This window comes from Sylvia atricapilla, chromosome 23, assembly GCF_009819655.1.
Source record: "Sylvia atricapilla isolate bSylAtr1 chromosome 23, bSylAtr1.pri, whole genome shotgun sequence".
NCBI classification, from domain to species: Eukaryota; Metazoa; Chordata; class Aves; order Passeriformes; family Sylviidae; genus Sylvia; species Sylvia atricapilla.
This window is the reverse complement of record NC_089162.1, coordinates 5,136,217-5,158,803: the sequence shown is the minus strand read 5'-3', so window position 1 is coordinate 5,158,803 and position 22,587 is coordinate 5,136,217.

Sequence of the window (22,587 nt, the reverse complement as noted above, 5' to 3'; positions counted from 1 at the left end):
GCTCTACCCCTGGTGCTCTCACTGGCCATCAGCAGGGCGAGGAGAGGACAGAGATGTGCAGCCCTCGGGCTCTTCCAGCTGTGGATTCCCATCCTTTCCCCGGCCAGGGAAGGTCCCATCCCAGCTGCTGGCAGTGTCTGAGGTGGCAGACGAGCTCCTGGCCCTGTCCTCAGCGCGAATGGGAACAGCACACGGGGGAGAGCGGGGAATGAGCAGCCCCAGGGCTCGGGAAGGCTGGGGCTGGAGCAGACCAGTGGAATCAGAGCAGATGGCCACATTAGCCCTGCAAAAGAGCAGCCTCTCCCTCTCCCTGCTCATCAGCCTTTCCCCATCCAGCCTCAGCCTTTCCAATTTGCTCCGCGAGCCTTCGGCAGCTGCTCCAGGGGAAATTGTGCTGCCGGGGCGAGAGGAGAGAAACCTTCAGCTCCTTCTCATTACCCACGAGCACCAACTCCCTTTGTCTTCCCAGGCAATTTCATAGCCGGTGCACAAACACGGAGCCATCAAAGGAGCCTTTCAGGGGGCTGGCACGGGAGACAATGGGAAGCAGATACACCTCCATCAACAAAGGGCTGCATTTCCATTTTGATAACAAACGTGCTGGCTCCCTGTCGAACACTCGCCTCTTGTTTTTCCCTCTGTTTTCCCCTCTCCTTCCCCCGGCCAGCCCCAGGATGGGGTGTACAATAGCATTTCCCTTCCCTCCCCTGGCTGCTTGTGCTGGCAGATCTGATAGTCCTGCCTGTCTTTCCTTCCAAACAGCAGGGACAGGGAGCAGCAGCCTTGTTTTCCTGCCTTCCAGTGTTATCTCCCCATTTCATGCCCTCATCACGATGCCACCGCAGTGATGGGGCAGCGGAGGTTTAGGAGTTGCCAGAAGGGTGTGTGTCCTCCTCCTGGAGCATTCCCAGGCTTGCACCAGGCCTGAGTTGATATTTTAGCAGGATGCAAAGAGGGGAGGAAGGAGAGGGCTGAGCTGACACGGGGCTCCCAACCAGCTGACACCTGCCAGTGCAGGGATCCTTCAGATCCTTAAACACGGCCCTAACAAAAAAAATCATAATTAGAGCACTCCACCCATTTCTAAATTATTCACCCGTTTTACCTCTTCTCTAAACCGATTATCTCGGGCAGGTCCCAGCCGTGTTGGGAAGATGAACAATGCTGGTTCCTCTTGCTTTGTGAAGGCTGAGAGGACCAGGCACTGAGTTCCCACCCCACCCTGCCCTGTTCCTGCCCTGTGGCTGAGGACCAGCACCTTGTGCCTGTCTGTGCTGGCGATGAGGTGCTGGATGTTGTGTTAGAGGGGAATGAGCAGCCTCTGGGTCCCTGCTGGCTCCCAACCCTGAAATATTCATGTCCCCATGGCCAGGGGAGCTGTGAGCATCTTCCCCTGGGAGCAGCTCCCAGCTGGGCTCTCCTGGCAGAGGAATCCATCAGAGACAATCTCAAAGCCAGTGAGGACAGGAGGAGGAGAAGTGGGAGGAATTCTGCTCCCAGCACTCGGGTTCCCAACCAGCCCTGCCCTGGTGCGGCTGTGGAGCTGCCCAGTGGATCCCAGCCCCTGGAGATCCCGGGAAAGGCAGGAGAGGAACAGAGAGCTCCAGCTCCGTGTCCTCTGGAGCCCTCTGTGACAAAGCCCTGGGCTGGAGAGGACCCTGCAGAGATGTGACACAGCTCCCTCCCTTTGCTGCTATCCTGTGGCAATCCAGGGAAGGGCTGCAGCGCCAGGAGCTGTCCAGAGCCCCGGGTCTCCCTCTCCTTTGTCTCAGTCTGCTGTTACAAATCCAAGCAGTAACAACTCCCTCTTGTGCTGGTGAGCACCACAGGCACTCGCTGCTGGTCCTCAGACCCGGCTGGGCTTTGCTCCCCGGAGGTTTTTAGGGTCATCATTTCATTTGTCACCCACTGATAAAATTTTCAGCCTCAGCAGAGGAGCAGTTTCCTTCTCAGGCTGATCCTGGGAGGATGAAGAGATGCCTGGATTGCAGGAGCTCCTGGTGCCAGGGCACGGAGCAGGGGCTGGGAGAGGAGCAGAGATGAGAGCTGAGGCTGATCTGGAACAAAATAAAAAAAAAGAGAGAGAGAGAAAAGGTGAAAGACAACCCAAGGAAACACAGAGTGGGGTGTGAAGAGGGTGAGGAAATACACAGGAGACCTTTTTAAAGGAACGGGAAGCAGAAAAGGAAAGAAGCCTTGCACACAGCAGATTGTTCACCCAGACCAAAATGCCAACTAAATTAGGATATTATAGGTCACCGAGCAGGGATTGCACAATGGCCGAGTCTCTAACAAAGGTTAAAACACGGAACAAAGACAAATAATGACAGAACCCAGAGCCAGTGACCAGAAACTCCAAACAAAAACGAGGGCGGTGCACAGGATGCGAGAGCAGAAGAAATCGTTGTTTGCAATCAGTGCTCAGTGGGTCAGGCTGAAAATAAAAAATGGCTTTGCAGAGGCAGAATCCTAGATGAATCCTAGATGGGGAACACAGAGGCAGCTTTGACAAGGCCTTTCAATAAAATTAATACACTTCAAACGCTTGGTAGGAATGAGAAGCTGACATCAGCTCGCAGACAGACAGGAACATGTTTAAAATGTGTAATACTTGAATGTCAGAATGAAGGAAAGAAGCCCTGGTTTCTCTGAGCTGCTCTGTACAGCTGTCTGGGGATTTTTCTGTGAAATCTTTGGTTGGAAAATCACTATTTAGCTAAATTGTAGCTATTTGCATTGAAAAGGGCAGTTTTGCTAAACTTCTGGGTTTGAAAACATTCACAGAAAGGCACTGAAATGGTTGGAGTGTGCCAGTTCTTGCCCGATTTTCTGAAGGAGATGGAGGTGTGGGATCACACCACATATGGCATCAGCCAGAAAAGGCTTTTCTGTCCCCTCCTACAACTCCTGAACCCTCTGAGAGATTTCATTCAACTGTGACAAAGGGCCAGGGGCTCTCAGTGTCACCAAACTCTGCATTAGAGGGACTCATGAAGGAGAGATGTTGGGGAAGCTGCTGGGTTGTGACAGGAAACACCAGCACCCGTTTTTGGAGCTGCTTCCTCTCTCCTGTCCCCCACTTTGTCCTGCTTTGGTCCCTGGGCTCTCCCACCCTCCAGCTGGGCCCAGAATCCCAAAAATCCCAGGGATCCTGACTTCTCCCTGAGCTCATACAGAACCCAGCCCTGCTCTCCCAGACAGGCAGCCCTCTAGGTGACTTTTGGGGTTGCTATGGCAGCAAAAATGATAACTCCCATCTCCAAAGGCAATTCGGTGTTGCAGAGGATGATCAGCAGCATCCATCACGCCCATGGCCCGTAGCTGCTGGGGTAAATGACCACCACAGCTGCCCAGATGTGTTTTTTCACGAGTCCTCGTGGCTCTGTGCTGTCACTTGGGCCATCCCAGCCTGAGGGAAGTGAGTGAAAGACACAACATCCTTCCTCTGCCACAGATGTTTTATTTTCCCTCGGATAACTCTAGGATGAAGGTGGCTGCTGCCCTTTTGGGGATGCTTTGGGTGCTCTGATAGATGCTCCCTCAGCTCCGTATCTTGCTCTGCTGTGAGGCTGAGATAGCAAAGCCTTTGCCAGATTTCTTTAAGGGTCCTCTTTTTAATACCTCAGATCTGCCAGGCAGCCGGGGAGGTTGCGCAAACGGGAGGGATGTGGGGATGCAGAGGATGGAAAAGGGCTCCTCGTGCTCTGTGACATCAAACCAGTCTGTTATCTCTGCCTGCAGACTGAGGGCAGAGCTGGGAGTAATCCATCCGTCCCACAGCTGGCTCCAGATCTGAACCTGACACCTCTCCCTGCTCCTGCAGGGACACAGAATTTGTCCCCTCAGGCTGTTCCTTGTCCCCCTGGCCCTTCCCACAGCCCCGGAGCTGGGAGCCAAAGGTATGAGGACGTAAAGCTGAGAGCACAGCCTGGCTGTGAAAGCTCCTGGCTCCAAGGAATTCAGGTGACAACAGCACCCTGTTACTGCTCCACACATCTCACCACATCCCACCTTGCTTTTAGACACGGTCACGTCCCTGTGAAATTACGTTCAAATGCTCATTTCTGACAATAATGTTCAGAGCAAAGGCTGCTCCTCTCCCCTCTGAAATCCCAAAAGGCAAAAGGACAATGATGAGATCCTCGCACTGCAGCACTTAATAAACGCTGCCATTTTTGCAGGGAGCACCAAGTGTTTTGTTGGTGTTAACACGATCTGCACAGAGTTAACAGGACCCCCAAAATCCCTCCCTCACCAAATAAAGGCAGATTTGCTCCTGCTTTTTGTTTTATTATTAATTTTACCTCTCTTTTTCTTTAACCCTGAGATTTACAACAGAGAAGGCAGCCCTCTGCAGCCCCCCAGACCTGGGGAGCCCCTGTCCCCCTCCCTGACACCAAGGCAATCACAGCAGTCACTGCTCTCCCTCCATTTCCCTTTTGACCTGGTTTTTTTTTTTTTCCTTTTCCCCCCCCCCCCCCCTTTTCAGGCTGTTTCTCAGAGCTCTCTGAGCCTCACATTTCCTCAGCTTTGATTGTAGTGGCAGAGGTAGCAATAGCAAGTGCAATTTTCCAGCTGTGTTTCATGGATGGTTTAGAATAAAACCCTGCATTAGCCTGAGCAGGCTCCAGAATGGTCTCAAAGCCACAGCTTGTCACACACACCGCGCCCTTCCTCCTGTCCCCTGCTCACAGGGGTGACACCATCAGCAGCGCCGGCCCTGGGCTGCTGCTTCCCACCCCCATCATCTTCCTCAGTGACAAAACAATTGATTTGTTGCTCCGGTGATGGAGATGAAGGCTCCTGCTCCCTGGTGCTCCATCCCACGTGGGTGTCACACCCCCAGGTCCCTTGTGCCAGGTGTTATAGAGCCCCTCCAGGGAAGGCACGAGCTCTAAACCATCATTTACCGCCCTGAGGATTTTCCAGCCTGCACTCAGCCCTCCTTTCTGATGGATAAATCACCAGGACAAGCCCCGGGATGTTAAAGGCAGCCTCTCCTTCCCTCCCAGGACTCATCCCTGCAGCTGCTGTCACCTTGCCTGCGTTAATCCCCTGGCAGCCCAGCACTGGGAAATCTCTCCCTGGCTCCCAGCTGTTCCAGTCCTGGTTGGAGCAGCTGGGATTTGCAGCTCCATGAAAGTCTCTGAGCAGCCCCAGGGCCCTGAGCCACCTTCATGAATCCCAGTATGGGAATGATGCGGGCAGGGGAGCGGGCACAGCCCCTGGGATGTCACCGGTGTCACCTCACTGCTGAGGGCACCTCGTGCCTGGCTGTCCCTGTCACCCTCACCGGGGATCCCCATGGGAAAGCTGCACCCAGCCCATGGGGATGAGGGTGACAAGTGGCCAGGCACAGCCGAGGTGCAGAGGGAAGGGATAACACAGCCCCCAGGATAACTCCCTCCATTCCTGCCTGCCCACAGCCAGGCACAGCCCCGAGATTCCCCCTGCCACTCTCCCGCTGTTCCCAACACATCCAGCACGGCTAATGCTGCTCCCGGTGACTCACTGCCAAATTATCTGGTAAATACATAAAAAAAACCCCTTTTCTGTACCCTAAGCCTTGGGGAAAGCTCTGGGACACAGCAGGTTCTGTCCATTCCTTCCCAAGTGTCCTCACTTCAGCAGCTCAGCTCTGCTCAGGGTGAGCAGGGAAAGGTTTAGCCAAGGGAAGGGACCTTATCAAAGCTGGAATCAGGGGAGCAGTGAGCTCTGGCCCTCGTTACGTGGAGTTGGGAGGTGTGATGGTGCTGCTGGTGGTCTGCAGAAGGAAAAGTCTTGGGAGCAGAGGGAGAAGAGCTTTATATCGAGGAGTAGCAACAAAAGAGAGAAAGAGCGAGGCTGGCTCTGTCCACGGCCTCTAAAGATCTCTGTGAAATTGGGACAGCTGGGAGACCTCAGTCCCAAAGCCACGGAGGGCTGCTCCCAGTATCAGAATGGTTTATCCAGGACCTCTGCCCACCTCGGGATCAGCCTGACATTCCCTGGCCCCAGGGCTCCCCGTGCAGCACCCCGGCACCACACCTGGGTCCTGGGACAGCAGCACAGGCTCCTGTCGGGGCCACCAGGTCACACATTTTGGCCCCCATTTTGGTGTGCAAAAGGGGAGCAGCTGGCGAGGGCCTTTGGGGCCAGATGGTGGCCGGGATTAGGGGTTTGTCGGGATGAATCAGAAACCTCGATGATCTAATATTGCTCCAGATGTGAAATGCCTTAATCCACAGGGAGGAGGTATATTATTTTTTTGGTTGGAGGAGGAAGGGACAGGCTCTGCCAAATCCTTTCCTGGAAAGGAATTCTCTTGCCTGGCAGGGGGTGGTGGTCTGGGAGTGTATTAAAAGATGACAGAACGTGGCTGGCTCCCCACTCTTCTCTGGTAAGCCAAACAGAGACCCTCCCTGCACAGCAGCTCCCACAGCCCTGCACGCAGCCATTCGGGCTGAGGGACTTCGGGAGAAATGCCTTTATTACAGGGATGATTATCCTAAGTAGGTTAAACCATCACTGACAATGCCAGCTACTCTGAGGAGAAAAAAAAAAAAAAATATCAGTGACTTGGAGGCTGGTGATTTCAAGCAGCTGCCCACCTCCCCTCCCAGCCCCACTCTGACTGGGATGCAGTCAAAAGCAGATGCCTTTTGGCTGTGATCTCCAACGCACAAAAAAATAAAAAAATAAAAAAAAAATAAAAAAGCCTTATAAATAACCACCATTGTCCCGAGATTGTCATCTCTGCCTCTCCTTTGTGGCCCTCTCCCCCAGGCAGAGTCGGAGGCTCCCATTTGTGCCGAGGAGAAGAAGAAGCAGGGCTGCTCTGAGCTCTCTTCTCTGCTCTGAGCTCTTCTCCCTATTCCCTGTTCCCTATTTCTATCCCTATGAGGTTTTTCTGCAGCACAGGCACGGAGCTGTGCCCACCTCCTGCTCCCCAAGTGAAAAGAGAGAGCACAGATTTGAGGATCTTCACCTCTCTGCTGCGTGAATTGGCCCCTTTAATTTTTTCCATTAATTAATTTTCATTTTCATTTTCATTTTGTGTGTTGATTTCACGCCTGGGTTGGGCTCGTCTCCGTGCTCCTGAACACTCTCCAAGCCAAAGGAGGATTTTTACCCTTCAGGAAAACACGTGCCCGAGCAGGTTTGCAAATAAGGACCGAGAGCCTCAGCTCCACTTTGGGCTCCCAGCTGGACTCCCAGAGGTTTAAAACCTCTGGCACATCAGGCACACACATCTGCCCCCTGCGCCTGATGTGTCCCTGCAGACCTTCGTGTCCCCTTTCGGGACAAAGTGCAGTGAAACACCAACCCCAAACGATGGATGTTGAGAGAAACTGAATGTAAAATTCTGTTCCTGAGCAAGGGAACAGCCAAACCTGTCCCTCCTAGATTATTTGTGAGACATTAAGCTGGGACAACATCCCTGATGTAGAGATTTTCCTCTCTTGGATTATTCACCCCAGCCATGAGTTATTCCAAATTCACCTCATCCCTTCTGGCCTGAGGGGTTTTACACAGATGGAGCCCCTGATTTCTCTCTGCTCCCCCCTGGACCCCCAGGAGCTGGGAGGGAGGATGGAGCTGGATTCTCCCCTGGGAGTTTCTCCCAGCCTTTGGGGAAACACCGATGCCAGAGGGTATTTCCCAAGAGCAGATAAGGGAAGCAGAGCGTTTCCCGGAGCTGGTTTATGGTAGTTTTCACACTTACCAGCTGTTTGCACATGAAATTGTTTCACACGATTAGGCAGGTAACAGCACCTCTAAGCCCTGTGTCAAATATTATTACGCAATAAAATAAAAACCCTGAGGGAAATCGTCTTGACACACACCCTGATTTACACCCCGCACCGTGAAGATAATTACATTTCAGTGTGGTATATAAAAGGCAGCAGAGGAAGCTGCTGGGGAAGGTGCAGCTCTCTGCAGTACCTGCTCAGTCAGAAGTGTCTTGTTAATCATTGTTTTACAGGAATCAAAGAAGCCACTGGAAGCAAGAGGGACTAAGAGGCCTGATCCCTGTGGCTGTGAGGAGGGCTGGGATTAGGGCTGCCTGGGGGAGACAGCTCTTGCTGAACAGGTAACAGGGAAGGGGGAAACCGTGACATTTTCCTGCCTCTTCATTTCCTAAACAAGTGCAGAACTCTTATTGCTGCAGTCTTCTCATCCTTGTTCCCAACAGGAGCAAAAACATGGCTGAGGGTGGAGCTGTAAATATATTTGGAGATGTATGGAGCTGCTAGAGACAGAGGCCTGGAAGGATGGATTTGGGAGGGAGTTTAATATGAATGAAAAAGGAATGCATCCCTATTCCTTATTCTCTATTCCCTATTCCTTATTCGTATCCCTATTCCTTATTCCTGTTCTCTGTTCCCTATTCCTTATTCCTGTTCCCTATTCCCTATTCCCTGTTCCCTGTTCCCTATTTCTATCCCTATTCCCTGTTCCCAGGACAAGGCCACTGGGCTGTCTGGAAGCTTTGTTCTCCCTGTACATGGGAAGAAATTTTGGATTCAGTGGTCACCAGACCTTACCTGCAGTGCATCTCCACCTCACCTGAGTGCAGACAGGTTTTCCTTCTTTCCCAGTTTTTTCCATGGGGAAATCCCAGGAGGAGTGAGGTTGAACCTGTCTCAGTGCCAAAGTGATCATGCCGTGAGTTCAGGAATTTTAACTTCTTTCTTTTCCTTCTCTTTCTTGGAGGTTGCTGAGACCAATCCTTTCCCTGGTAAGGGAAACTGTGGCCTGAAAGTTCAGCTCTGAAGGTCTGTGGAATTCCCAGGTGAAGCCTGGGATGGGGAGACAGTGGATAAGCTGAGGGGAGCAGGCTAAAAACTGGGATTTACTGGACTTGGCAGCGTTGAATTGAGTTCTGACCCACCCTCACATCTTTGCCTTTTTTTCTTGTCTGAGCAGAGGTGGAATCAACACTCGGTGATTAAAAAAAAAAAAAAGAAGAGAAGAGAAAGAAATTAATTACTCCTAACAAACTTTTAAGATCATGGGTTCTGCCTTCTGAAAAGTCTCCAAATCCCCCTGAAAAGCCAGGTCTGTGCAGCGCACTTTGCATGGCGAGCAGAGTCTAATTCCCTGCCTGATAAAAGCAGAAGGAAAGATAAAAAAGCCGGCGGGCAAATAGGATTAATTGTGTGTCAGAGGTGCCTAATTAGAAAGAATGATGGACTGGAAGGCAACACACAGGAGGCACGAGCCAGCCCATGCTGCTCTCAGTGGCCTCTTCTGCTTCCAGGAGCAGCAGCTCTGGGCAGTGTAAATGCTCCAGCATCAGCAAGTCCCTTTTTTCCCATCTGTCCCCTCCATCAGGGGTCTGGGAAGCTTTTCCCTGGCACCTCTCCTGTGCCAGCCTGACCTTGGGACAATTTCATCCATCCACAGGTTGATTTATTTACTCCATCTCCCTTTCCCCTGAAAAAATCAACGTGTTCAGCAACCCGTGTTCCTTCTGCCCTCTCCATTTCAGGGCCTGTCCTTCTGAGCCTTCTCTCCTGCAAGGATCTCGAGCATCTGGAATATTTGAGGCAAATGTTTCTCCTCACTTCCAGCCTCAGGGAGCCTCGGAGTCCCTGGACACAGAATTGGCTTGGTCAGGATTTCTCTGTGCCCAGAGATGGGTTGCCATGCTAAAAGGAAATAAATGGCCAGCAGTGTTGCACTGGAATTTTCCGTGGAGAGGAGCAGCTGGAGGGGATCTGGTTATTACACGTGATGGGAGGATGCCAGTCTCCTCTCCTGCTTGGAGGCTCAGAGAGCGTGAGTGGGACTAATTTCATTTCACCTAAAGCATTCAGCGAATCCTTTTCACCATGTAAAATCCATTGCAGTTTTCTCATTAATCCTCCAAAGTACAGACACTTACTCCAGGCCTAATCCCACTCTGCTATTGTGTTTCTCTACTGCAGCCTTCCTTCATCAGCTTAACAAATTCCCTGATTTCAATAGAAGATCCAAAGCTGAACATGCTGGGCATTAAACTGAAACCTTCTCCCAAGGGCTGCTGCACCTTCCTCATTCCCCAGCCTGAGCAGGGAGGAATCCTGAGAGAAGGCAGCAGAGGTGGAGGTCATGAGCTGCGACATTTAAAAATTGCTTCTCCCAGCCCGTGGCAGGTGAGACAAAAAAACTGTAACGTGTCCCAGGCAAATTAGAATTGATCAGGTTCGGGGGCCAGGTTCTCCTCTTCCCTTTGTGTCTCTTCTGGGAATGATCCCAATTCACGCGGGGAAATAGATGGAGAGCCCGTGCTGGTGATAAGGGCGCTGGATGTAATTAACAGCTTTGTCAAAGGGCTTTGTTTCAGAGGCTGGCTCTGCTGGCAGCATCCCCCATCCATCACTGCTGAGCAGCCCTATCTATGCACAGAGAGCGCTGAGGATGCTGGAGCCCAACCCTTCTGCTGGACCCCCTCGGACAGAGCTGCTCTTCCTCCAAAGGCTTGGATTTCTTCTCACTTTTGTGCCTTTCTCTACTCTGTGTTAGTTTTCCTCTCCGCACTGACTCCTGGCCCTCCTTTCCCTTTGCTGTTGGTTCAGGATCTTCCCTCTGTGCATTGCTTTGCCACCTCTAAGACGGGGAATGCTGACCCTTCCATCTGCTTGGGGCTCCTGAAGGAGAGGCTGAGAGATGGTTATAATAATATTTTCCTCTCCAACTGCTCGGCTTTGCTCACCCGTGTCACTTGAGCAGCTGTTTCCTTAATTTACACCATGAAATTCCTGCTGTTTTCTCCCAGTCCGGGCTGGGGGTCTCCTCTCCAAGTGTCAGTTGTAGCAGAGAAATGTTGCTTGATCTGCTGGGTGATTCCTTGGCTGAGGTGGGGTCACAAAGGATTTCCAGCCAGGAAAGGCTCAAAATCTCCCTGCTCTGGGTGTCTGTCGAGTTTTAGGCTGTTTATCTACAGACAAATGACTACAAATAAATACCTGCTATTCCCACAAACCTGACCTTTGCCTGCCACTCACCCCCTCACAGCCCATTCCCCATTCCCTGGGGGTCTCAGGTGACCTCCACAGCTTTTTCCTCCTCCTCCTGGCCCTGATTTTGCTCTCAGGATGCACCTAACACCTAAATATGTTCCTAGGACACATCTGCCCTCAGACCCCCTTGACACTAATCCAAGGTTGATGCCATTTGCTCTGCTCCCATTTATAAGGTCTGATTCCCATGTAAATATTTCATTTGCTTCCGAAATTACTTTGATCTCTTCTGAATTTTTTATCTCTCTTTATTGCATCCTGGGATCGTAATCCTGCTTTATGTCCTGCTATCTTTTGGCGAGGCCAAATGCCTGAGCTGCGTTTGTTTTTCAGTCTGGCATTTTCACCGTGCAGTTGGCTCCACGAGCACACTTCTAAAGGGAGAGATTCACAGTGGAAATTAAGCATAAAAGACTAAATGCTCCTGTTGAGCTGCGAGCTGTTGTGTTGCTTTGTTAAATTTTTAAGAGTATTTGGTTGGAAATGGTCCCTCCTTTTTTTTTTTTGGTTTGGTTTTTACAAATCTCCTCTGAGAAACCATAGCAGCCTTCTGGAATACGCCGGGAAGACTTGTCTGTTTTAATAAAAGTGAGAAGGGGAATCAAAATAAACCCAGAAACAGTGATAGATCCTCTAAAATTAGCAGCCTCGCAGGCATCCTAGGAGAACTAACTTGGGAATGATGGTGTGACATGCACAGAAACGGGGGGAGAGGCTTTTGGATCTCCTCAGCCAAGCTCTGAGCATGATGTTGGGTGGAAAAGCAACGTTCTGGCTCGAGTTAAAGATAATCTCCTTGGGGCACAACCTGAGGAGCTCATGAACTTTGGGGGAAATGGGCACTGCTGGCACAGAGAAGAAATACAGGGAGCAAGAGGGGTGGGAGGGGGCTGTGGGTGAAAAACAGGCTTGGAGGGGATGAGCAGGGTGCAGAAGGGAGGTTTTCCTGTGGGAGAAACAAGGCTCTCCATCTTCAGCACATTCTGGTTTGTCAAGTGAGCTCACCCGGCTTCTGAGCCAAAGGAAAACAGCAAGACCTGTCCATGAAGTCTGAATTTCCCAGCAGGAATTTGCTGGTGCCTCACAGTTTCACGCAGGAATCTCCTGTGGTTTGTTCTCTGCCATCAGTGAGCCCTTTCTGCTGCCCTGGGTGCTTCCACCTGCCCGCCATCCCTGTGGGAGCTGAATTTCCACATCCAGCCCTTCATCAGCCTGGAAATCCATCCCTGAATTTCCACATCCAGCCCCTCATCAGCCTGGAAATCCATCCCTGAATTTCCACACCCAGCCCCTCATCAGCCTGGAAATCCATCCCTGAATTTCCTCATCAGCCTGGAAATCCATCCCTGAATTTCCACACCCAGCCCCTCATCAGCCGGCCCCGAGGCACTCCTGGAGCACAAAGCCCAAGCCAGGCCTGGAGGATCCTAAAAACAAAACCCTGGCTTGATCAAACCCTGTTCCACTTCAATCCTGGCCGCCTGCAGCTCTCCCAAAACAAAGTGCAGCCAACAAGACAATCATGGCCCGAGTCAGATGAGGCTGTCCCTGAACAAAGAGTTGGATGCTGATGCAACATTTAAAGGGAAATCACTTTTGCTCAGCCCCAGCTGGATAAAAAATCCACTGGCAGATGGGACTTGGGTCAACTCCTTTTTTCCCTTCACCCCTCCTAACCACTGCAGCAAGTGAGGTGTTTTCACAGTGAGTCCCAGAGTTATGGCTGTTATTAAGTTGGAATATTTTTATAGACTTCTCCACTTAGAATATACAGGCGTGTTTACACACACAGCCCCTTTGCTTTAATTTAGTCCTCTCCTTTCCCTGCACCCCATCAAGTGACTTCTAATAAATGACCGAATAAATGCATTCAGATGGTGCTGTAATGGAGAAAAATCCAGTGTCTAATGAAGAGATTGTTCCTACCCCAGGACTGTAAAGATGAATGATGGTGACTGGGGTTTGAAAACTCCTTTTAGTTTAAAATATTACTCCTTCGTAAGGAAAGGAAAAAAAAAAAAAAAAAAAAAAAAAAGAGAGAGAGAAAGCACAAAGGGGAAAAAAAAATAAGGCAAAACAATTCTGTATAGTTTTTACCAGTCAGGATCTGCTTGCACACAAAACAGAAACTGTCGCAGCCAAAATTGCTTCATATATCATAGCCCAGCACCAGGCAGATAATGGCAAAGGCAGCTCTGATCAGGGAGTGATTATTGCTCTACGCTCTGAGCACTGATGTGCAGACAACTGACTGCAGCTTGATTTCCCTCAACTGGATTGATCTTTCCGGGCTGAAATTAAGAATGTGATCGCCCTGACGAGGTGTTGACCTGAAGGAACATTCCTAAAAGGAACCAGTCCTTCCTCTCTTGGCGCGTGAATTTTCTGTTTGCAGTAAGATTGTGTCTTTTCTGTAGCTCTGGGTGCTTAAAGGGAGGAAAAAGAGGCTTTTTGTCTTCCTGACCAGTTACTGACAGACATCAAATTATCTCGAGATCATCTTGGACCTGACAGAAATCAGACCAGTTACCAGATTGCAGAAATAGGAGGCAGAACAGAGGGAATTGGGATGAGATCATTGAGTTTGGTGTCACTTTGCTCTCCCCCAGCTCATCCAACGTGATCCTGGAGCACCCACACTTTGCCAGGCTGTGTGTGTGTCTGTTGGCTGATCCCACAGAATGTCCCTTTTCCCAGCTATTTTTTTTTTTTTTTTGGCATCAGGAGTTTCAAAACAGGGACATTTCCCACTGGTACAGCACCAGCCAGACAGGATCTGCAGGGGAAAAAAAAAATCACAGCACAAACAGTGATGAGAACAACAATTAAATTCTGTCCACTACAAGACTGTGGCCACCTCTCCTCCTTGTTTATTTTAGACTCTCAGAAAGGACAGAAAATTGGGAGAACCCCACATTTGGCAATTCCCAGGAGCCTGATTTTAATGTTTCACTGCTGCAGAACAAGCCCCTAGCCGGGAAAGGCATCCAGTGGCCAAAGGATCAGAGGAGAAAGCAAATAACAGGAGGAGAAACAAATAGCACAAGGAGAAAAGCCGAGCACTGATGAATCCCCTGCTGCTAAGACAACAACAAGTCAAACTTGCACCTTTCATGGCTAAAGCAGCACATTAAAATTAATTGAATCAGCCTCAACTTCCATGAAAAGGATGTTCTGTGTCTGTTCGTCTGAATCCTTGCTTCCCTCAGAGATGCCTTTATTTATTTTATATTTTTTTCAATTATTTTTTTTTTTTTCTTTTTGGTGTCATTAATCCAAATTCAGGCTGTAAATTCTCCTCGTTGTAAAAGCCCAGTGAGACACAGAGGCCCGGGATCTGCCAGAGTTTGTTATTGAGTTTGTAATATGCAATTGTGGCGATGATTATAATATCAGCAACTGGATTTCATCTGTCCCCACACATCGAGACGGGCGAGCTGAAATGAGCAGTGACAGGAAAATGGTCTTGTTTGCACATAAATCCTTTAATAACCGGCAATTTCAGAAAGAGAATAGCAGCAGAGAAAAAGAAGTTGAAGGACAAAGAACTCACATATTAAATCCTACACTGAAGTTAAGTCGTAAAAAACGTGTCATTAAGGCTTTCAACGTGCCTTGAAGAGTGGTAAAAGCAACCAAAAAGGGTTAATTCTCCTCTAAATCTCTCATCCAGGCCACTATTTGCATGCCTTTTAAGGCAGCCAGGAAATTACATTAATTTCTCTAATGTGTGCAGTGCCATAAGTTCTTTTTTTAATTACAATGATCAAAATATTGCTTAAAATTAAAGGCAGCTGCATTTGTTTCTGACGGATATCATAATTGCAATTGTAAATTGGGAAATGTAATGTTTCCTGGTGCTGCTGTGAGTAATGGCTCTGAAATCATTACAGATAGGTAGATATAAATAAACCAGGAGATCTGTGAAAATAGAGAAAAAAGCAAGCTAAAAGGGTAATTAGCTGAGCGAATGGGAACAGAGGAATCCGGTGCTCAAACAACAAAAAAAATAATCCAAATATTCCGAGGAGCTCTGTGACTGTATTCATAACACGTTGGGAAAAAAAAGAGATATCCAAAAAGGGAGGGAAAAAATAAAAAAAAAAAAAAAAGAAAAAGAATTAATTTGAACTCTGGAGGGATTTTTTGTTTGGTTTGGTTTGGGTTTTGTTTTTTTTTTCCATCTTTATAAATTCCTCCCCGCGAGTGAGGACGGCACAGAACCTGATTCCTGTGGGAATTCCTTTTTCCTGCCCTTGGGCTTGGCTGGGAGCATTGCTCACATCTTGTGCTGATCCCTGAGGATCAGCAGGTGAGGAAGTGGCTGGTCCTGGTGATGAGAGGCCAAATCACATCTTTAAACCAGCCCAGGGGAGGATCAGCTCCCTCTTTTTGGGAGAATTCGAGGCCATTTTTGGGCTCCTCGCCCCAGGGTTATCCCAACCCTCAGGGAGAGGGATGGAGCTGTGGAAGAGCCAAAAACACTCAGAAAAAACCCTGGAGCAGCCAGCAAGGTGCAGCTGAGCCCTTTTTGTGTGCCTGAAACCCCTCCCAGAACAGAATCCAATTCAGGGTGGGTGTGAATCCGGAGGAATGCGCTGTCCATCCTTTTAAGTTGTTTTAGGGAACAGAAAAAATGAAGTTTTCTGGATCTGAGGCTCGGGCAGCTGGGAAATGGCCAGCTCAGCAGCCACATTTATCAGCAGGCCCTGAGATATAACAAGCAATCACACTCCAGCTGGTTTCCCATCAATAAGCAGGGCTGGAATATTAGTAACAATTCCGTGGGATTCGGAAGGCAAACACTGAAATAAAAAAAAAAAAATTAAAAAAGGAAAGAAAAGGGGAAAAAATAAAAAAAAGAGCAGTTGCAAAGTGAAGAGCTCAGCTTGGATTCCCTGCTCTGAAAAACTCCCTTCTCCAACAGCTCCAGGTGGTGCTGCCATGCTGGGAATGGTGGGATGGACAGATGAGGCAGGGAGGAGAGAAACAGATGGGAAAAGGGAGCAGTCGAGAGCTGTACAAACCCCTGGAACATCCCCAGATGGAGCAGCTGACCACGGGGCTGGAATTGTTCCTAGCACAGGCAGGACACAGACATCCAACACTGGCTTGAGGATACTTCCTGGAAATAAAATTAGAGGCACAGGAAACAGAAGAGAAAGAATTATAAAAAAAAAATAAAATTATTAATAATAATAAAAATGATGCGGAGCTCTGGTGCTGTGGGACAGCCCGAACTTGGCTTTCAGTGTCGTGCCCACAAAATCTGCAAGCACAAGTAGAGCTGGAATCATTGAACACCTGCTGAAGAAATGCGTGTCCTCTCATGTGTGAGAAGGCACTCTGAGCTGAATTGGAGCTGAACCAAGCACCAGAATTTGACTATCCAGGCAAAATTCTGAGAAAAAGCCAGTCCATCCCATAAAATTAACCAAGAAACTCTTTCCTTCTGCTCTGGGTGAGATCAGACGCCTGGAGATTTCTCAGGCTTCATTAAAGACATGGGGGATCATTAAAGACATGGGGGATTATTAATTTTCCTCCTTGGGATCACCTCCTGAAAGGCTCTTTTGGCAGCCAGGAGTGAACCTAAGGAGGACAGTGAGCGATGGGAGGGCCCTTTGTGGGCTCCATAAACACTATTGATTTTCACATTCTCGGAGAAATGAATCCGATGGACTGAGACTCTGCCTCCTGCACGGTGAGAGCAGAGCTGCAGGACTGGGTGCCCCCGAGGGAAGAAGAGGTTGGGGAGGGATTGAGAAGGTTGTCTGCAGTTTAGTCCCTTGCTCTGGTCAGCCAGCTCCTCAGGAAAGGCACTTCCCAGAGAATTGGGCTGATGGGAACTCATGAGGAAATGAGGTTTGGATCCATGATTGTACCTGCTCACTGCCTAATCTCAGCATTCCTTCCTAAAGGGCACCAGAAGAGAGAGAAAATGGTGGGTGCTGAGTGAATGAAGCGAACCTCTCTGCTCCTCAGGACTCTGCTCTTGCACAAATCCAGCTGCATGTTTGTACCCTCCTGCCTGACAGATGATAAAACAGACACGCAGGCGTCATCTCTGTGCCTGTCACAAGGAGCTCACCATTCCAGGGCTTCAAATCTGCTGTTCCAGGCAGTCCTGCACCTCTGGGAGCTGCAGGGACACGGAGGGGCCAGGCAGTGACAGGATGCTGTGACCTCAGAGCCGTGACAAATGTGTCCCCGAGCTCTGCCTCCTACTCTAACCCATCATCACCACGATGGAGGAGCGCTCAGAGCCTGGAGATGGGCTTGGTTTAATCTTCCGCGGGGCTGTAACCGCTCTGAACTCCATGTCTAACATCACTCAGCATGTGACTGCTTAATTACAGCCATCGGGGAGTGTGGTAGGGACCTGTGCAGGGTGACAAGGAGGGATTGCACCCAGGAAATGGATCCCCTGCGGGTCAGCTCCATTGGAAGGGATCCTGTTGGGAAAGGAGAGAGGATCCTGCCCATCCAGCAGCTCCGGGGTCAGGGCTGGCACTGGGGAACCTGAGGCAGGACATGAGCAGCTTCCCCTTTTTCCTCCTTCCCTCCCATTCCCAGCTCGGGTTTTACTCTCCAAAATCAGTGGAAGATTACTCCTGGCTGCTCTTCAGGAGCAGGGCAGGCGCTGGTTAGTTGGAGAGGTGTCCCTGGGAGGGGAGGAGGTGACACTGTCACCCCCAGGAGGGTGGCAGTGCTGCTCACCTCCAGGGCTCAGGGAGTGCAGGACATCCCTCGGCTGGATCAGCATTCCAGCCTGCCACAGGCACGTGGGGAGCTGGCACAGAGCCCTGCTGTCACCCCAAAGCCATGGCCAGGGTGGCCTTTCCACTCGCAGGGAGTGGTTGGACACCCTCAGTTTCTCTCTGGAGAACATCTCCCTGTTATTTCAGCCCCCTGAGCTTAGCTCAGGCAGAAAATCCTCCGTGTCCTGTACAGGGAGAAACTTCCAGAGGCTCAGGGCAGCTCTGCAGCAGACTGGAGCTGGATCTCCTGGTGAACAAACCTTTCCCCACACCACCAGGCACATCCTGCTGCATCACCCTGCCTCCAGAGCTCTACCTGGGCTCTGCTGCTCACACCTGCTGTCCCCTGAGCTGGAACAAACCACATTTCACAGCAGTGAAATGTGTGCTGACCTTTCCAGTCCTCCCGGGGCTCAGGGCCACCCCTCCTGCCTGCTGTGACACCCCCGAGGTGGCACACACGACTTTGGTCACACTTTAGGAGGCTTTTTTAAAGGGAGAGACAAGGATTAGAACCTGCCCCCAGCCAGGACAGAAATAATCCTGACCCCACAACGCTGCGCCGAGGAAGAACCCTGGCTCTGACTTAATGAACCGTAAATTCCAGCTTAATGAGTTTTATGCTGAGGAGTATAATTAATGTAATTAGTACTGATACGAAAATGAGGCTGGGGGTGGGAGGAGGCTTGGAGAAATTCATCCCATCTCTGGTTGCTGCTCCTCCAGAGGAGCAGGGCTGGATGCATTCTTGGCAGCCTTTAAAACCTCACCTCCCATCTGCCATGAAGGGGAAGAAATTAGAGCATGACAGTAGAGGAAAAAAAATTAAAATTAATTAAATAATAATAATAATAAAAAGAGCTCCGGCAGCCCTGTTGGCAGCAGGGATGGGAAATCTTCAGTGCAGCCCTTTCCTGTGCTGGCCCTGAACTTGCAGCTCCCCCTGCCCCACTCTGAACATCCTCCACCCTCCATGGGGCCTGTTTCTTAGTTCTAGGAGAAAATATCTTTATAAAGGTGATTAGACGGTAAAACAACAGCTTTTCACCTTACACTACCTAAGTATCAATTTACTTATCCTGTGTCAGTGTTTTGATAGGTTTGAGATGTTTAATGCAGCCCAAGAGCTGTATTTTAATTTTATACATCTGAATAAATTGCATAAAATTCTACACAGCCGTAAAATGACCCAGCAGGAAATTTTCTGTTCTGACCACAGCACTGATCAGACATTCAGCAGTGGAGAAAGGGGTCACAAAACTCAGTGCTGACCCTGACAGCCACGAGGAAATAAAAAGGGAGCTGGAAAGGATGTGTTTCCCAGCACCTCTGTTGGAGCAGGCAGCTTTTGCCTGGGCAAGGTGTTTCTGATGCCACACTGGGTGTCTGTGTGATTTTCAGCTCAGATGGACCACGTTTAGACTGGTGGCAATCCGTGGGCAAATGTTTTGAAAACTGCCATGCAGGAGGTAAATCCCGATTTTTTTTTTTTTTTTCCCTCTTTCTGGGAAGTAAAGGCAGTCCTGGGGGGAGATGCCAGGATCCAGAAGTACAGGATGAACCTGTCTTTGTGCAGGCTGAGGAGAGCACTGCCAGCACTCTGCTCCCACCCTCCTGTGTGATATCCTGGCCCTGAGGAGAATTGTTTCTCTCCTCCATGGTTCTGAGGAACAGCCCAGAGCAACCCTGGGGTTCTCAGCAGAATTGTGTCAGCTCCTCTCCCACAACGCAATAAACCCTTCCCAGGAATAACCACCTTTGGCTGCTGGTTCAGGCTGTGTTCAGACCCTCCATGAACCCCTGCCCCATCCCTCTGCCCCAAATCCGTGGCTAAATTGTCCCAAAATCCTTTATGCAGAAGCAGAGGCTCCATCCTGGCACGATTTTCCCTGTTAAAGGAATATCCCGGGGCTTTTTCATTCTCAGAGTTCAAAACTGCCACCAATAAATGGTTTATTGATCAGTTGTGTCTGATAGTGAACCTCCTGAGGAGGCTCTGAGCTCTCAGCTGGGTTGGGCTCACCCCTTGCTCCTCCAGCAGTGCAGGTTCAGTGTCTCCCTGCCTCTGGAGCCAGGATTGAGTGTCTGCACAAGGAAATCAGGCCACTGGCACAAGGAGTGGGCGAGAGAGGAGGAGGAGGAACCCCCCTTTTCTTTCCCTAAATAGCTGCTGGCCCCGAGGACCGGCTGTTTGTGACTGCTTCTGTCCCACCCACGTGCAGGGGGAGGCTGGAGGAGGAGGATGCCCAAACGAAATGAAGTGAGATTGGCATCTCCCGAGCTCCGTAACTGCTCCGGGGGCAGGAAAGTGCAGCAGACATCGCCCTGGAGGTCACTGAACTCGGCTTACCTTCGAGTCCTGCGTCCCCTGTGCTGCAGGCAGGGAGGGGTGCACCAGGAAAATGGGATGCTGCAGTCCTGAGGAGCCTCTGGAAGAGGCAGAGACTCCTGGGAGGAGGCAGGAGTGCGTGTGGGTGAGTTTTGGGGGGTGCAGTGCGAGGGGTGAGGGATGTGGAGGACAACTCAGCAAGAAGGCAGCCCTGGGAGCAGGGCAGACATCAAACACCCCACACAGGTCCCCAACAGGCAGGACAGAAGTTGCTGTAACTCTTCAGCTCACTTTTATTTAAGTTCTGTGATCGGTCTTTTCCATCTGCAAAGAGCTCTGGCGTCAGTGCCACCAACACACGGAACAGAACCCGTGACATTTCACCCTGGGAACAGGAAGAACAGCTCCATCTCAGGGGTCTTTTCACCCTAAATGACTCCCTATCCTACAACACCAGCTCCTCCCGTGCACTGCCAGCCCACTGGATCCCACTCCAGCAGTTTCCAGTTGGACTTGTTCAGCAATCCATGCCCAGCAACGCAGCTGGATGGCTCAGCCTCCAGAGCAGGGACCTCTGAAAGTCAATTGGCACCGTGTCAGAGGGAGAACACCTCCCCTTGGCCCGGATTTCAGCACCTGCAAGCTCCCTCCAGGCACGGGCAGCCTCATCCTGGAGCAGAGGGAGGATTAAGCCCACAGCAGCAGGTGCAGGGGAGTTTGGAAAGAGCCATTGGGCAACCGCTGTGTGACAGGAGGGAAAGGGAGTGAGGAACCAGAGCCCTGAATCAGAACCATTGCCAAGCACAGATCTGTAAAACCAAAACGGTGGACTCACTGTTTCTTACTTCAGGGTTTTCCATCAGGGTTTTCCCCCTTTTCCTGGGGTGCAAGGGAATTTGGTGGCGTGTGCTGAGTCCCTTTTGCCATTTTTTTGAGATCAGCCCAGCTCTTCAGGGGAGGCAGAGAGAGCCAAGACATTCCTAGACTAAATACCTGTGCTGGCATCAGTCAAACTACTGCTTTGAACTGAGGCTTCTCCTGCCTTTTTACCTTTTCAAGGAGGATTGAAATCCTTTTGCTTTGCTGCAAGCCCAGTAAAACCCTTTGTGGCAGACTTCTGTGGGCAGCTCGGATTCAAAGCCGCACGAGGCGAGCAGAATTTTTCTGTAATGCTGCAGTTTGTATCCCTGCCTTCCCCTGCCTCATCAAAGGATCTTCGTCCCAGACATGGGCAGCAGAGAAAACCACCTGCAACGTGTTCTGTGCCTCCTCTGGCAAGAAATCATTTTGTCTGGCTTCTCTCCTCTGGTATCTGAAGGCCTGAACATATTCCACTTCTCATTTAAATTCCTGGATCTGTCTGAAACCACATCAGGTGAAGGCTCCAAATCAAACCACGGTACAGGCAGCGCTCTGCTATTCCAGCCATGCAGGTAGGGAGGTCTGGGATGGATTTTTGCTTGCATTTTCCTCATGGTCAGTGGTGCTGGGTTGAGTCCAGGATGACAGAGACCTGAGAGGGCTTCCAGCACCTCCTCACTTTTCCAAAGAGAGGGAGCAAAGGCAGATTTGGCAGATTCAGCGTGGGGTGGATGTGGTGGATGTGCCTTCAGTTCAGAGCACACCCACTTTCCAGCTCTGTGATAACCAGAAAGCGCCCAAGGTGTGTTGGGCAGAGAACCAGAGAGAAAAGTGCATTTTTCTGAATTGAGACATGGAGCACTGGAGTCCTTGGGCATGAGGGGACAACCAGCTGGATCCTCTGGACACTGGCAAAGGAAAAGTGAACACAAACGGTTCCAGAAAGGTTTACATCGGTCAGGGCTGGCAGGCTGGGGTTGAAAAGCCATTTTGGGTGCTCCAAGGCTGTGTCCTGATGATGCTCCCCTGATCCTTTGGGAATGAGGGTGCTCCATGCACATGGCAGAGCTGCTGCTGCCCATTTCCAGCTTGGCCAAAAAAAGCATCCAAAATTCCCCTTCTCTGCTCAGCCAGACGGGCACCCACCTGGCATTTAGTGTGAGGTCACCTCCCGGCTGGAAAACACCTCTCCAGGTGCAGCAATTCCCCCCACAAACCTTGTCCTGGTGACCAGCCACCATCCTGTCTGGAGCACAAAGTGGCAGTGTGCCCTGGGGAAGGGGTGGGAAGAGCTGGGGGTGGGTTTTTTTGCCATTCAGGGCCCGGGGGATCCATGCACGTGGTGTCATCCCCCAAAGGGCTGTGCTGCCCGGCTGAGCAGGGGATAAACTCCTCTGCCACATGCCGAGGTGTTTGTCAGCCTGCAGGGAAAGGCAGAGTGACACAGCAGCGGGGAGGAGGAGGAGGGACAGGCTCGAGGTGATGGGGACACAGAGAGAACAAGCAGAGCTGCTGGGATGCAGAGAGACAAAAATAAACCTCAGTGCACGGCAGGAGCTGGGCTGGGCCATCAGCGTGGTCACACCTCCTCTGACAGGAGCTGTCACCTGCTGGGGGTTTCGTTGCTCACCTGCACGAGCAGCACTGG